At 36.6% G+C, this 17,776-nt stretch overlaps 1 pseudogene across 1 annotated transcript; it reads left to right on the forward strand.

Annotated features, from left to right (window-relative positions):
• The first annotated feature begins 12,424 nt into the window (after window positions 1-12,424).
• LOC145946769 (glutathione S-transferase-like) lies at window positions 12,425-14,215 on the forward strand (annotated as a pseudogene). Its single transcript, XR_014427075.1, has 6 exons — window positions 12,425-12,561; window positions 12,740-12,875; window positions 13,038-13,044; window positions 13,115-13,275; window positions 13,620-13,759; window positions 13,859-14,215. The product of XR_014427075.1 is annotated as a glutathione S-transferase-like (transcript).
• Window positions 14,216-17,776: the final 3,561 nt, after the last annotated feature.

Raw genomic sequence — 17,776 nt, forward strand, 5'->3', positions numbered from 1 at the left:
CCATTGTATATAATAATTCCATGCAATATGTGCCCTATTTGCACACAATAAACTTTGGGAGATTGTGCTGGGACACTTAAAGTGAGAATTCTGAAAGTGAAGATGGCGTCTCAGGAAAGATTGAAGAACATTCCAGTGACTTCGATGGTGCATTATTTAAGAAATCGCGAACTTGATGTGCAAAAACCTCAAGCAAGAGATGTGACCCATTTTCTGCAATTTCATGAAAGGAAATTAATGGGAACTACCGTATGTAACTGCGTCACATCATCTAAACACAACCGAATCGCGTGTTTTCAGCGTCGATATCAAAAGGTATTGCATTTTTTAAGTGGACAACCGAAAAGTTTGTAGGAACCCAATGAATATGACATTGCCACCATGGCCATTATTGCTATTACCATCCAACTCAGATGTGTTGCCATCCGAATCGGAGGAGTCGCCAGAACATAATATTCTGAACTCAGACTTAGAAATCGATGAGTCGGATGTGAGGGAAGATTGAGAGTGTGTTGTAAGTATTTCTTTTTAATTTAAAAATTGTTAAAATAATTAATAAAAATTTTTTTTTCTGTCACAGAAGGGACCCTTCGCAGTAGTCCCACGGCCGTCGTCTTGCCACCCCCACCATCGTCGGCACAGCCGCCTGACCGCCTCACCACCGTTGCCGCCACCACTGCCCAGCCGCTGCTCCTCCGCTTGCCGCCGACGCATTAAAAATTTTTATATATTATAATATTTATATTCTTATCTTTATATTCTTATCTTTATATTCTTATCTTTATATTCTTAGTGTTTATATTCTTATCTTTATATTCTTAGTGTTTATATTCTTATCTTTATATTCATATTATATTATTATATTCTTATATATTCTTATATTTTAAATTTTAAATTCACATTCATACGCACGCACACACACACACACACACACACACACACAAAATTATAAATATTACGCATACTCATTTTAAGAATAAAAATTATTTTAAATATTAAAAAATATATAGTTTATTTTAGAATAATTCCTCTTTCCATCTATATTAAGAATATTATTATAAAATAATTATTATATATTAATATTATTATAAAATAATTATATATTAATATTATTAAAATATTATTAAAAATTCTCTCTCGCGTGCGCCTCACGCTATCTCTCTCTCTCCTCGCTGCGCCTCACGCTATCTCTCTCTCTCCTCGCATGCGCCTCTCGCTATCTCTGTCTCTCGCGTTCGCCTCACACCCTCTCTTTCTCTCGCGTTCACCTCGTGCTATCTCTCTCGCGCTACCTCTCTCTCGGTCCCTAGCCTCTCAGTCCCTAGCCTCTCGGTATCTAGCCTCGCGGTCCCATTCCCCGCATGACGTCATCTCCCGCAAGGACCATGCAACGAGCTACGTATGAGAGCTGGGACTGCTTATGGGTGGGAGAAAGATGGAGAATGGAAATGCATGCAAAGAAATTACATCATAATTTAGACTTTAAAAACTCTTTATTTATATATTTTTTCTTACATATTATGGACTAAAAATTAAAGCTGTCAGCTCACAATCGATGAGTTGATGTTTATTGAAGGCGTCGCTAGCGCGTATTACATTTGATACTTCTTTAGGATTCTCGTTACATTGGACGCGATATTTGAAAATTGTGTAAATTTAACATCGACTGTCTCGGTAATTTTAACCAATCGATCAAAAGATACATCAATGCATGGATCGAGATCGAACATACGATGTAACGTCGATTCGATCGTCATGCATACATTTGAAGATTCGAGACTTATGAGTTTGGCGTTGTTAATCGTATGAACTCGCATTGTTAGCGGTCCAACGCTTATAAAACTGTGGACATCATTAGAGTCGTTCCGAAGAAAATTTTAAAGTATCATCGAATATGAAATTTTTATGCTTTTATTCCATATATTCCTACAATTTTTTTTGAAGATCTTATATTGAAAATTATTGTACGGAATTCACAAATTTGACATAATAACTTTATAAAAGCGTATTTATTTCGTTTTTTAAATCGGATTTTTTTTTTTATGCAAAGAATAATATTATAAAATCGTAAATCCCCTTACTAATCTTGATCATTGAATAAATCTCACCATTTATCTACATTTCCCTTCAATCAGAAATTTATATAAATTTAAAATCATACTATATTATCGTATGCAATTAATTACAATTGCGATTTAGTGCGATTATTTATATTTATAATAAAAAATGGAAAAATGTTTATATTTGTTTTATTTGAATATAAATGCATAACGAGAAGACTAGAGGAGACCGGGGCTAGTAGGCTCAGTTCAAAGATATTATAAAATACCTCTTTTGTTATAAAATATATATTTTTTTTGTTTTGAACACGCGTTTAGATTGGTCATCACTAATTAAATAAAAATATATTATATAACTAATTTTTATCAGATCTATATTGATGTTTTATTTCTTCTAATATAACAATATTGATATGTGTGCAATTGAAAACTATTAAAATCATCAAAAAAGCCCGATCTCTAAAAGTTAATAAATTATATAATTTTTTCCGTGATTCACGTATATGGCACCACTGTGCGACATCTCTCTCGCGCTATCTCTCGTAAACACCTCACGCTCTCTCTCTCTCTCTCTCTCTCTCTCTCTCTCTCTCTCTCTCTCTCTCTTTTAAGCATTCTCATGGTCCTTTCCGCAGGTATAAACAAAACAGCGTATGGCGTATAGCATTACGGTGAGCGCTGATGTCCAACCGTACGCCGAATGGCAAGATGCGTATCAGCGCCTGCAGTGCGACACGAGTAAAAATAAAGAAGAAGAAACAAACGATGTATGTGCATAATAACGGATACGGTGATACTTTGCTAAAAATAAAGAAAAATATAATCGAATTTCGCGAGGGATTACCGCGTCCGGAAGATTATTCAAACGATCTGCTATCTCCAAAATTAGTGATAATTGACGATCTTATGAGGGAATCGTCATCGTGCGACGCTATCGTAGATCTATTTCCCAAAGGAAGCCATCATAAGAATCTTAGGGTTATACTCATCTCGCAAAATCTTTTTCACCAAGATCGCGGACAACGCGATATATTTCTCAACGCTAATTATATAGTAGTTTTCAAAAATCCGCGCGATTGTGCTCAAATTCGTCATCTCGCGCGTCAAGTATATCCCGACCGAAATTTCTGGAAGAAGCATACTACGACGCTACCTCGCGACCTCACGGGTATTTATTTGTTGTGCCTCTCAGGGTACAACGGGATTTGTAGGATACTTTGAGGGGTCCGTTCGTCTTAGGAGTTAGGACTCCGAGTGTCGAGGGTGGTGAAAAGAACACTTTGGTCACAAGAGAAGAGTTTATTCCAACTCACGTGTACAATTCTTTGGTATGTCGAATCGCAGCGCGTCCTCACAATAGATTAGCTGTAATTACTTGTCGCCCTCGGTTCGGAATACGGCCCCGAGGAGTTAATCAGGCGCGCTTATATTACCCGAAAGTAGGTTTTGTTTTTCGGTTAATGTGTCGCATGTATGCAATCGGTTTTGCATCGTCTGCGTTTTACGATCTCGAATGTGTCGCGATGTCTTAACGCGTGTATGCAATCGGTTGCGTTTTTGATTTCGAGGCGCGCGCTATATCTTTTGAAATGCTGATTTTGCGTTCTCTTTTGTGGATTTTTAGGTCGTGGTTGGGTCATAGTGTTTACGGTTACAACACCCTTCCCCCGCGGAAAAAAGAAAACGGATCGAGTTTTCCTTTTCCCTATTCTTCACGTGATTTTGTCTTCTATTTCTTCGGTACAATATTATGGCTATTGTGCTTATAATAAGAATGGCTATAATAAGAAGTGCCACCTGATATTGGATATATAACTTGTTTTTTTAAAAACGGGTTGACGCTGACGTTGTCTAGATCTTCTGTTAGATCTTGTAGTCTCGAGCTTAAATCCTTTAGTTCGGTAGGGTTCTGAATTATTTTCTTTAACTGTATTGTATTCAGGTTCGCTGGTATTTCGATTTTTAACCTTGAGATATTATATTCTGGTAAACGCTTGGAGATATGTGCCGTCTATGGTTCCCGAAGTTTTTACAATCATGTCGGCTGTTACTAATTTACAAGTGTTGCCTAGTGTGATTCGTTCTGTCCCCGCGATGGGTGTCCTATATTCTTCATGGTGTTGGCAGTTTATGGTTATCGGCTGCTCGGTAAGTGTGGAGTACAACCATGAGTGCTGGTTAGTCAGCTCAATCCATATGGTATGATTGGAATGTATATATCGTGTGTCGCATAACTTTTGCCCTGGGGATGTGTGTGTGTATGCTTGAATTTCGCAGATCGCATTGTCGTTTATGTGATAGATGGGCCTATTTTTTTCGCATATACAGGGTGATTCGAAACAACCGTTTGTCCTTAAAATGTCGTATTCCTGAATGAATTCTGAGACGATTTTTCCTTTGCCAAAATTTTATCCGAAGCTTAGTTTTCAAATTATAAAAGGAAAAATTTAGCGATTTACGGCACGGGTACGGCCGGTAGGCAGGAGCGGCGCAACTCATCCGACGCGGGCGATTACGCGAAGCGCTCGTTGCGATCAGCTGTTATCTACACGCGATGTGTGTGTGTATGTGTGTGTGTGTACAGGTGTACATACACCCTCTTTCTCTTTATCTCTCTCTCTCTTACTTATTCTTACCTTATAGAGATGTCTTCTGATGAATAATTGTACGACTGGAATGGATCACAACGTTGACGTTGACACAGACGTTGACACACCGTGACACACCGAATAATAAACGATTCTTTTTTTATAAATTGTATTATCGACACTTTGATGAATACACTCACGCAATCAGAGAGAATTTTCTTCTAGAATTTACCCTGAGAATCATGATAATCATGGGACAATATGGTATGGAAAGAATTTTTTGAAAATTTCTCTGATTAATATTTATCACATTAAAAATAATAATATCTATCATAATAAAATATAAAATATGTTTGATTAATTTTACTATGCAGTTTAGTAAAATGATTATCCATCTTATCAAATAATTGATAACTATATATGGAAAGAGAATACGGATAATTTGGAACATCCTGTGTAAATTTTAATAGCTCGAAATGTGTGTCATATTGTTTTATTTATAAAAATATTGTGTTGATACAAATGGAAACCTGAAAATGTAATATGTAACATTTGTATATATAACATTTAATATAAGTGGATATATATCATTCTTTTCTTTTAAAACTTGAGGGAGGCAATTAACTTTTAAGTTAAAAAGTCTTTGCTAACTTGAAAATTATTATGTGTAAGAGATTATTGATTCTCTATATTAAATTTTAAAACAGAGCGAGTTATATTTATAGATCATATATTTTTTCTTAAAAACAATGTATTATAACTATGCATTTTTTTTATCGATTCTTCTTATTATTTTCATAAAAGTATTGAAGTAAGATCGAAAAATGAATATTTTACGAGATTTCACATAACACAGTTTATACAAAATTATATCAAATATATTAAAGTATAAAATATCTTGTAAATTATTCACTTTTAGGCAATCTTACTTATACTTTTATATCAAATATTGCGAGGAATCAATTAAATAAAAAATTAGGATAATTCCATTAAAAAAAAGTAAGTTGACATTAAATAAATTTGAAAAATAGTATTCAAAGGTAATTCTAGCTCACGATATTATGTCCCTCTCGAAATCTTACAACTTTTGTTTAATATATTCTTTTCCAAAATCCCTTTTCCAAATATTTGCCTGTTTAGAGATTAAAATGAATTATCTTATATATTATGAGAATAAATATCTGGATTTCAATTCAAGCCATTTTCGTTCTCGAAGAAGAGAGAAGCAGCTTCTCTCGCGGGGCTGAAATTTAATTTGCTCGACGAAGGACTAACTAAGAGGAGATACGAATCCGAGAGTACGCGGTACCATGGTCGAAAGTGCGTGTGCAGCGCTCGATTTTTGTACTGTATACACAGTCCATTAGCCCTGTGAGCGTCTGTCATTGCGTCAGACTGCTAACGAAACAACGACACTCAGAGAAGGACTTATGTTAGGCAGTTGTCCAAGCTCGAGCAAGTCGTTGCCGAAATGTGTAACGCGGTGAAAGCCATAATTCGATAGCATTCGTTTGAGTTTTTTTTGGAAATATAAAAAAATTAATAAACGAAAAAAAAAACATTCGGTTATATTTTAACGAGATTTTTCGTCGCTCGATATTTTGTAATATCAATGATCTATGAATAAACGATTAATTCTATATATAAAGAAGATCCTTACTTACGCGATGAATGTATAAAAATATATTGCGATGCAATTTTATTTTTCCTGAAATTTTTTTATTTCACATCGATTGAAACAAAGGGATTAAGAGAAGAATTTTAATATAAGCCGGTTACGCAACATCTCTCAAATTGATGTTACGATTAGTGACACAATTATGTTACACGCAATACCATCACTGTTAAAGAATCGTCCAAACACTTTCTCCTCGTTCGAAAGATCGTTCCGTAAAAGAGAATAAGAAACGATTCAACACGCGTTTAAGATTATCTTTCCCTCGTTTCCATTATCACACACACACATACACCGCACAGCTTCATTATCATTCTCGACGCAATTTAAAGAAACGGCGTAAAAGCGCAAGTAGAACGTATCGTATTGTACCGGGTGTTCGTACAAAAAGAATATTTTAGCAACTGATTCTCTGCGTAATAAATCTTTGAAGCTCACTCTTCCTTTAAAAATTTTATCTCACGTCTTTCAAGATTAACCTTTCTGTCAACGATGAACCTTCAGGTACCCCAAAGTAACTTTAAATGTGTAAAACTGTAAATCAGAAAGTTTTTAGTCGGAACGAAATATTGTACAAAGGCTCTTTATATTTAGAAACCCTTAAAATATCAATAGGGAAAGAATTTTCGGTGCCGAGCAGATACTAAAAAGTTCGTACAAAAGAGCAAAAAAAAACACAATTGATACCTGTCCATCGAAAAAGTGAAAATTAAACATTCGACAGATGGGTGAAATTCATTTGAAAATCGATCCACTTCAATGTTTTTCAATTTTCATTATTTTAGACACGATCCAAATATACGGGCGAGTGTTGTCTCGAAATCCTGCGTTACCAGCCAAAATTCACGGTCGTGCACGCTTTCACGCGCGTGCGAAAGCGTGCGGAAAAGACGCGTCCTTGAGCTCGTATCTCGCGGCGACGATAGATCGCGCGTTTATAAAAGACGCGGCACAATCTGCGAGAGTGTAACACACGCACATACACACAGACACACACATACACGCCACACAATAATCATATACACATGTCACACCGTCACGCACACAGGCGTTTGAAGCGCGTCTGCCGTGGCCTCGAAAAGTCGGTGACTCCGGGTCGGCCGAGTCCGACAAACGGCTTGTGTGTATGTGTGTGAGTGTGTATATGTGTACATGTGTGTATGTGTGCGCGATGTTGCCGCTAGCCGCTTCTCTCCTCCACTGGAAGTGGCGAAACTGTGTGTGTACGTGTATACACAAATATATACGTGGCTGAACATGCACGCATATGTATACACGTACATGTACGCATTTCTCTGGTCGAATTGCGCTGCAATAAATTTTTCTTCGATGTGTGCGCACTCGTTTCCACGAACGAGAGAAAAGGAAACGAGATGCGGAATCATAAAAAAGTTTTCATTCAAAAGGAGAGAAGGGGGAGGCGATATTGATCCCCAGGTGATAGTCTCACAATCACCACTGGGGGAGGGGATCGATTAAATTGTAAGCGTGGAACACAATGCTCTGAAAACTTTGTGTATGCATTTCGCAAAAGGCTGCAACATGTATTGAACTATCCCCCTTTGTGCAATTCCTCCACCCACGGCGACACGTTGTCGTTGCGAGCCGTGATAAGCAAACCCCGAGATATCTCCCCAGAGAAAGAGAGAAGAAAGGAGGATCGCGAGATAAAGCGAATCAAAAAAGAGAAACGTTGCTGACAATTATTATATCTTCTGGCTAGAAAATTTCAATCGACTCTACCTGGTGACTCGCCATCCATCATCCATCATTATGCGCATAATGCCATCGCGCAGATGACGTCACAGAATTCTCTTTCTCTTGTATTCTCTTTTTTTCTTTCTTCTCCCCTTTCTCTCTCTACCTATCTCTTTTTCTCTCAGGTAGATCGAGTTATAGCGGCGCCGTTTGGAAGGTTTCCCATTGTCCTCGGTGACATCACTCAAGGTCATGTAACAAACTCTCTCGCTGGGCACAGGAGCAGAGATTCCTCAATTGCATGCGACAAACGCGATCTAACCTTCCTCATCTTCGAGTTCCTTTCGAGCCGCACAATTTTGCAGATTTCTCTTCTACTCGGCCGACACGGTGCCTCTTCTGTCAACGCGAGCTGTCAAAAGGACCAAACACGTGCTCCACCGCGAGCTGTCAAAGGCGCGCGCGAGAACAGAGACAGGAAGTCGAAAGATCCCATCCTTCTCTTTCATTCTCTCTCTATCCTTCTTCCCCCTTCCCATCTTTCCTGTTGCAACGACCGTGTGCTGTGTGCCGGCTCGGAAACGTGTACGAATAAATGGATGAATGCGATCGAAATGCTTTTCTGCAGTCTGCGACTCCGAAACTCGGCCGCGCGAAGCAGCTAAAGAACAACACATTGTGTCACGCCGCAAGTGGAGAGATGAATGTGTTATCGAGAATATCATTAGCTCTTTGTTTTAGCACAACTTGCCACGCTTATAAATAAGTGTATGTTTATTTTTGCGAGCGAGAAAGAGAAAAAAAGAGAGAGAAGCAGTATACAAAAAGTATGATTAAAATAAACAGATTTTTTAATCAAATTTTTATATAATAAATATTGTGCATAAATATATAATAAATTTTTACATAATGAATAAATGAAATAAACTGATCTTTTTAAAGTTCTTTTAAATGTACATTTCTCTTTCTCTCTCTCTCTTTCATTTTAAATAAATAAAAAACAGAAAAAATATAACTAAACAATTAAAAATTAAAAGATTTTAAACTTGAATTTTGTAAGAATACTTCACTTTGACAGATTTTTTATTTGAGACTTAATTGCAGAGACAGATAATATTAAAATAAAAATGGACCGTCGCAATATATATGATCTTCCTGAATAATTGAAAAGAAATATCGAGACTCCGCAGAATCTAAATTTAAAATTAAATAGAATATCAATATCTTAGTAATTAGTGATTAGAAGATAGTATCAAGTAGCATCAATAACTAAAAGACTTTTGGTATTGATATCTCGGTGATAAAGATTAATGACAACGTTCAAAGACATTGATATCCTGATAACTAGAACTGATTACTAGAAGATAGTATCAAGTAGCCTCAATAACTAGAAGATTTTTGAATGATATTGATATGTTAGTTACAAAAGATTAGTCACAATGTTCGAAGATATTGAATAGCATCGAGAGATTTCAGAGTATTTCATATATTTACTCGTACAGAGAATTTCATATATTTACTAATCTCAGAGTAAAATATCTTTATCTATTATAGAATTGTCTATAATTCTTAATTTTTATTCTTGTCGAAATACGATTTATACGATATGCAAAAAAAATTATGACTTATTAATGTTGTCACAGCTTCAAAATAATATAAAATAAATCAATAAAATCATAAAGAAAATTATAATAATTATTAAAATCAACGCGCTGCGCTTTTTCAACCGCCACGTTTCTTTTTATATATCTTCTTCTCGGAGAGAAACACACACGTACCGTTTTAAAGCGACAAACGACTTCGATATGGCTTTGATAAACTGGACGAGAAAGCGCGCCGCTTAAAATTTCAGTCGAGCACGGGGGCCTTCGTTCGCCATTAGGCGAACGCAGAGAGTTACGACACATTATCGAGTCCTCAAATTTCTAGACCCCCGAAAAATCCCGGACCAGGCTCGAACCGGACTTGGTCCCCGCCAATGGGAAGCGTAACCTCGACTCTCGATCGCCAGTGAGTCAAGGGCTTAGCTTTATAGCAGCCGTTATGCAACTGCTGCCTCGCGTTTTAGCCGATGATCGCGCGAGCTACACGGCTTAACAAAGGGGTCCCCGGAACCTGTAATTATCGGCGTGTATCGTTAGCGGATTAATCGGCGTATCGATTTAAAAAAAAATAAATAAAAAATACCCGTAACTGCGTCTTTGACCTTTCGCGAGCGGAGGAAACGATGCGATTATATTAGCGATAATAATAGGCTCGAGAAATCGAATCAAATTTCTGCTAAGATAAAATAGGCCTCAAAGTGGCCACGGCGTTATGCAAAAGTGAATTAACTCGCCAAGCGCTCAATTCAAGATAATTTAAAATACAAAGTTTTATATACCGTCGACAGATTCACAGCCATGTACCTATGTGTGTGTGTGTGTGTGTGTGTGTGTGTGTGTGTGTTTTTGTGTGTAGGTATATACATGTCACTTTTTGAAATTTATTTATTTTAATTCGTTTCACCGACTTTTGCATAATTCTGTTCCGCGTAATTTAGTCAGACTAATAATCTTTGGACAAAAAAAGCGTGACACATTTTTCCATATTTTATACACAACTGTACATGGCACTCCAGAATTATACATACGTATTGTATTTAAATATAACACAAATTTCCTAGGTACATGCAAAATTGAATAATTTTTGTAATATTATATTGTATATATTGTTACGTCCCTGGTTTTCATCCCCTGAGCGCCTTCATTTCATTCCCCGAGCATCATCGCTAGAGGGTTGTTTATTAACAACCGGCGTGCGGATGTTTTCCGGCGCCATATTGAGATTTGGTCTAGCCGTCGCATCGTGCGGACGCTTCCGAGACCTTAGTACATTTTCCGCATATTATATGCATTCGTTATTATATTTCATCATCCTTTTGTATTGGGTCGTGATATTAAAGTTCCTTGTTTTATTACGCGAGTCTATTTATTTCGGGCGCGTGAGTGAGTGAGTGCGAGTGAACCCCTTTTTGCGAAATATCGCAAAAGCCGTCCCGATGACGTAACATTTTGGGCAAAAATATTTTTTACAAAAATCGTCAATAACTTGCCTTTACTACTAAAAATGGAATGATATAACACACTTTTCGCTTTATTTATATATTTAATAATGAACTAGATAAGCAGCAACGATTATTTATCAATGGACTTAGAGGTGTAGATAGTGAATAATAAATATATTTTTAATGACATATTAATCTATAAAAATAATGAAAAAATTGCAACAACTGATAAATAAAAACCTATAAAAACATTTTAATTAAAAATGGTTGTACAAAATAGTTGTTTTTATCTATAGTAAGCAAAGAGGACCGTCGTATTTTGAAATATGACGGGGGTGGTGGCGGGTTCTTTGCTTATTTATTTAAAGATATTTATCATATACAAAAATGAATGATATCCCTATAAAAACTTACCTTTAAAAAAACGTAAAAAAAGGCGCCTAGTATGGGCACGCCAGTAGTGAAAAATACCAATTGCAAACCCATGTAGAATCGTATGAAAAATTACTCATTGCAAACCCATGTAGAATTGTACCATTGCAAACCCATGTAGAATCGTATGAAAAATTACTCATTGCAAACCCATGTAGTATTGTACCATTGCAAACCCATGTAGAATCGTATGAAAAATTACTCATTGCAAATCCATGTAGAATTGTACCATTGTAAACCCATGTAGAATTGTATAAAAAATTACCTATTGCAAACCCATGTAGAATCGTACTATAAAAGTAATGATATCAAAAAAAATTGCGCGCCAAGTGAAAGTAGAAACTTGTACCAGTGGAAAATTTAAGTTGCAAACCCATGTAGAATAGTACCTATGTAGACTCTCTTCACGCTGAAAGTTGCAAACACATGTAGAATCGTAATAAGAAAAAAATAAGACAAAACACATAAAAAACAGAATTAAAAATTAATACAAACATTAAAAATAAAATATTTATGCAAAAATTATTTAAATTAATACAAATAAAAAAAATTAAAAATTTTAATTAAAAACTAGGCACTGATAAATTAAACAATATGCTAAAGTCAATTTTGAAATTTATCAGTGCCTAGTTTTTAATTAAAATTTTTAATTTTTTTTTATTTGTATTAATTTAAATAAGGTTTAAGATTTTATTGACCAACACTGACTAAGACTAATTCTTATATTATAAGACTTTATTTGGGAATAATCTCAATTCGAGATTTATTTCCCGACTCCCCTCTAACCCCCCTATAAAATTATAGGCGAGTACACTCGTTTAGATATACTCGTATAAATTAAGTTGTCGACGAGTTATTTTGATACTGTGTGTGCGTGTATAATCTCCGATCCGGTATTCTTCCATAAGTGTTCCCTACTCAAATACCTCAACGTGGCTAGATACATGGGATATCGTTCTAACAATATACTCATGGTCAGTCGTTCTCTGTTCGTGAAGAGCTTCGCATCGGCTTTCAGAGACTCTCGGTTGTCGTGAGAAATTACGGATTCTAACTAGCAAGGTAATGAGGATAATATAATTACATTACATCTCTCCATTTCATTCGTGAACTGTTCTTTCAATTAGATAGATAATGCTTATAAAAGTAATATTTTAAAATAAATTGCGAAAGATTTTTAAAATAAATCGCAAAAATATATATATACTGTGTATGTTTATCATGCAAAGTTATTTTTCAGAACATGTCAACATACAAGCTAACATACTTCAACTTCACCGGCCTTGCAGAACCAATTAGGTACTTGTTAAATCAAAACGGCATCAAATTCGAGGATGTTAGAATCGAACTGGAAGACTGGCCGAAAATTAAACCAAGTATGTTATATAATTTCATATATAACTTTGTAATTATAGATGATTCAGACTATAACTTTCAATTATTCTGTTTCTTTTTCCTTCCTCCTTTGATATAATAAAACTTGTATTTCGCGATTCTTTGAATTAACCGTTAAAGATACGTTTTATTCTTTTTTTCAGCCATACCGTTACTGGATCTGATCTATGAAGCGGGAGATGGCCTTTGATTGATTGTACGGTTTACCATCGATCTCCAGAACCGGATAAGTACCGGTTCTGGAGATCGATGATAAACCGTACAATCAATCAAAGGCCATCTCCCGCTTCATAGCTAAGAAGGGTAATTTATATGGTTCGAACGAGCTCGAGGCCTTGAAGATCGACGCTACAGTCGACACTATCGACGACTTAAGACTAGGTGAGGCTGGAGCGGGCACGGAAAAATGACGCATCTAAATTATGTAATCACTACGTGTAACATGTATGTATGTGTAGCTCGTGACTCTTGAATATTTCCGCCCGTGTGAGACACGAGATAGTCAATATATGATGCAATCCACATTGTATACGAGATACTTTTGTGTACGATAAAAGAGATCTGAGGCTGTATTTGGGATCAACAAGCCGTTCATTTCCTGAATGATTGTCGCATTTTACATAATTATCGCTCTCCTCTCGCGACTCTTTTCTCCTTTCGCGAAAGAAACAAAAAATGAACTTTGTATATGGGTAAAAAATTTTGATATAGATTAATTCTTGCAGTTCTAGCAATGTATTATTGGGAAAAAGATCCCGCAATCAAGGAGAAACACAAACAAGTCGCCTTCGAAAAATTGCCCTTCTATCTTGACAAGCTCGAGGCTCAAGTGAAGAAAAACGGCGGACACTTCGTTGGTGGCAAGGTAAATAATTTTCAAATATCTCGCATCAGATGTTCCTTTTTCTCGTTATTTTTATCTTTGCGAGAATATATAAATATTTCTGTTTTCTATTTTTTTCAGCTATCGTGGGCAGATCTTCTGTGGGCTGCATATTCTGAGTATCTAAGCTTTGTCGTGAATTGAAGAAGCTGACGGAGAAGGTTCACGCGCGTCCCAATATTAAAGCATACCTCGAGAAGCGCCCCAAGACTCGATTATAAATAAAGTAATTTCTATTTTTTTACTTTTTTGGTAAATTTGTTATGTCTAACTGCTCTTTCCGTGACATTTTATTAAAAAATGATTGATGATTGATGAATACTAATTGCGAGTAGCTTTAATCGATTATTTTGCAACCTCCTCTAAAAATCGCTAATATTGCTAAATACTAATTTGTAAATGCAAATGCAAAGAAAATTAAATCTTATCGAATAGAAATGTTTTAATTTACTCCGTCAAAAAAGTCTTTTAATTTTAACTTATCATTACTTCCTAATGAGCGTTTTTAAATAAACATGTTATTCTAAAGACAAGTGATATAACACGCATGAAACTGTTAATATATTGAGACAGATAATCGTTGCATTTTTATTTAGCAAATTATATGTATATATTCTACAGTTAATTATGCAAAACGGCGATAGAAGTTTAGCGTGTGCAGACGTATTTTTTGTCGCTCAAATAAAACTCAACTTGTCACAATTGATACATACGATGTATTAAAAAAGTAAAAAAAAATGGTCAAGTTTATTTGAAGTTATATGCACAATAAGCTGATGGCATCAATGAAAAATATCATAACTGCATTGTTCGGTTACAAACATTTTTCAATTTTATTTCATATATTTTATATATCAGCAATGAGTTGCTCTCTTTATAATACTATAACTTTAATCCATATAATTTTGCATTTAATATAGATTTTGTTCTATTTATAATTGATAGATAATAAAGCCGTCAAAAAAAGAAAACTATTATACATGCTGTTTCAGAATTAGATAGTTACATGACTTTGACATATGACTTTTTTTATTCTTATCGGTGAATAGAATATGCTCTCAAAGTTTGGCTACCTATTTCTGAAACTGTATATAAATAATTCTCTTCAAAAATTAATTTTGCAGATCTGATATTTATTATCGATATCATCAAAGTATATAATTTTGTGCAAGTAGGACGGGCATATTTGATCTACATTGGTAATGAGACAACAAGATAACAAAAATATATTAAAAAATAAGTTACACAGGCTCTGAATTTTATACAAATTTTTTACGATTAGCGTTAAAGTCTTACAATTAGAAATTATAAACTTATGAAATATTAATATAGACGATAGGAACACGAAGAATGCTGCGTGGTCTTGTGTATGACAGGTCGTTTCACTTGATTATAACATTATAACTTCACGTTATCAACAAAAATATCTTTATCATCATGTTTTCATTATATACATGCTTACATTCTATGAACGTCGTCACTGTAAATTATATTCGCGTGAGACTAGCATTATTAATCATGCTGGACAGAGAAATAGAATGTTTGCAAATGTATGTAATTTAAAAATTAAGCAGCCAACCATCTTATTTACACCGCAATTTTACTTGCATAAAATCATTGACAGTATTTATTTCTGTCAACACCCCAATCACAGACAATAATGATTCTAACATATTTTTTCATCTTATTTATCTTATTATGCTAAATTTGCATCTCTTTGCACAATCAGATCAAAATATTTTTTTCTCTTTTTACAATAATAATAATAATAATAAATTTACGAAAACAGGACTTTAATCAAGTTTGATGCACATTCCGCATCAAATTCATCCTCGTGACGTCACGCACATTGTCCGTCACGTAATTAGATCCACAATTGTATCGAGATTTGCAAATTGCTAAACTCTTTGCAGATATAATAGTATATGTTGTCGTATATATATAGAATTATGTAGATGCAATAATGTGCATTGTCAAGATCCTCATATTAAAAGGCTCTATAAGTCTGCATGCGAAGATCGCGTTCGCGAAACGTCTACTTCAAGGGGCAACGTTTCGCCGCGATGAACAGGATGTCAAGTAACAAGATCGAAGTTTAACTCGCCCATGTACTGCGCCAACTCAGATCCGGTAAATTCAGTCTCGTCAAGATCCTGAAGGCTGGAACTACTGATTGTATTGGCACTCTCGATGCTTGGATGACTCTGGAATCGCGACATCGCTGCGACCGGAGCTTTTTCCGGGTTCGGCATCGCCGGGCTGGTCGACGAACTTTTTCGGTGCTGCGCGAAGAAGCCTTTGGTGCCAAGGCCCAATCTCTCCGTAAGGATCCCTGCTGGAAATGTCAACTATTTGGTAATATCTTTCCTTTTTGTCTTCCTTAATTTTTATCGGATCATATGAATAAAAATTAAAGGAAATAATCACAGTAAAAAATTAGAAAGAGAGAGTAGCGTTTATTTAAAAAATGCATATATTTTGTATAATATTTAATATTTTCAGTAGTAATACTATGCCGATTCTAACTCAGGGGCAATGAGGGGGGGCGAGGGGCGAGGGGAACCCATGGCGCGGGGGAATGACGTCACGCGGGGAGGGCGATGACGTCACGCGGGGAGGGGGAAGCGTCCGCGATTTTGGTACCGGGTCCGCGAGGGGTCCGCGGGGAGGGGGAGGCGTCCGCGGGGAGGGGGAAGCGTCTGCGATTTTGGTACCGGGTCCGCGAGGGGTCCGCGGGGAGGGGGAGGCGTCCGCGGGGAGGGGGAAGCGTCCGCGATTTTGGTACCGGGTCCGCGAGGGGTCCGCGGGGAGGGGGAGGCGTCCGCGAGGTTAGGGTCCGCGAGGGGTCCGCGGGGAGGGGGAGGCGTCCGCGATTTAGGTGACGGGTCTGCGAGGGGTCCGCGGGGAGGGGGAGGCGTCCGCGAAAGAACGCATGAAGCTTTGTTGGTGAGGGGTCTGCGGGGAGAGGGGAATCCGCAAAAGACCGCATGAAACTTTTTGGGTAAGGGGTCCGCGGGGAGAGAGGAACGCGAAGGAGAGCGCGAGGCGAACGTGAGAGAGAGATGTCGCGAGAGAGACGTTCGCGAAAGAGAGATAGCGGTAGCGAGATGATGCGGCGATGGAGAGCGCGAGGTGTTGCAGCGAGGCGTATATGCAAGAGCGAGAGAGATAGCGCGAGATGACGAGAGGTAGCGAGATGACGCGAAGGAGAGCGCGAGAGCTGATGCAGCGAAGGAGAGCGCGAGGTGCACGCGAGAGAGATATTACAAGAGCGAGAGAGAGATGTTGCGAGACGATGCGGCGATGGAGAGCGCGAGAGCTGATGCAGCGAAGGAGAGCGCGAGAGGCGGACGCGAGAGAGATATCACAAGAGCGAGAGAGAGATGTTGCGAGATGATGCGGCGATTGAGAGCGCGAGAGCTGATGCAGCGAAGGAGAGCGCGAGAGGCGGACGCGAGAGAGAATTTTTTAAATATTTTTTTTTATATTTTTTAAATTAATATTTTTAGGATGAGGAAGGAGAGAGGACCTATTCTAAAATAAATACATTTTTTTTAAATATTTAAAATAATTTTTATTATATAACTATGTGTGTGTGTGTGTATATTTTACAAAATGTTTGTGTGTGTGTGTGTGTGTGTGTGTGGGTGTGTGTGAATTTAAAATTTAAAATTTAAAATATAATAATATATAAAATATAAAATATAATATAAAATATAATATAAAATATAATATAAAATATAAAATATAATATAAAATATAATATAATCATAAAATTTATTGCAGCGCGATGGTGGCTGCGAGAAGCGGCGGGGACTGCTGGGCGGGGACTCCTGCATAACAGAAAATGTTATTAAGAATTTATAATTAATAGATAATTTGATTTATATTTAATTTAATTTAATTTAATTTAATTTATAACTTACATGATAATCTCAGCCTTTTGACGTCAGATTTATTGAACGCGTAAATATTAGTCCACCCAATGGAACCTCTTCC

Source organism: Prenolepis imparis, unplaced genomic scaffold (genome assembly GCF_030444845.1).
Source record: "Prenolepis imparis isolate NDT839.2.m4 unplaced genomic scaffold, iyPreImpa1.0 SCAF_21, whole genome shotgun sequence".
Taxonomy (NCBI): domain Eukaryota; kingdom Metazoa; phylum Arthropoda; class Insecta; order Hymenoptera; family Formicidae; genus Prenolepis; species Prenolepis imparis.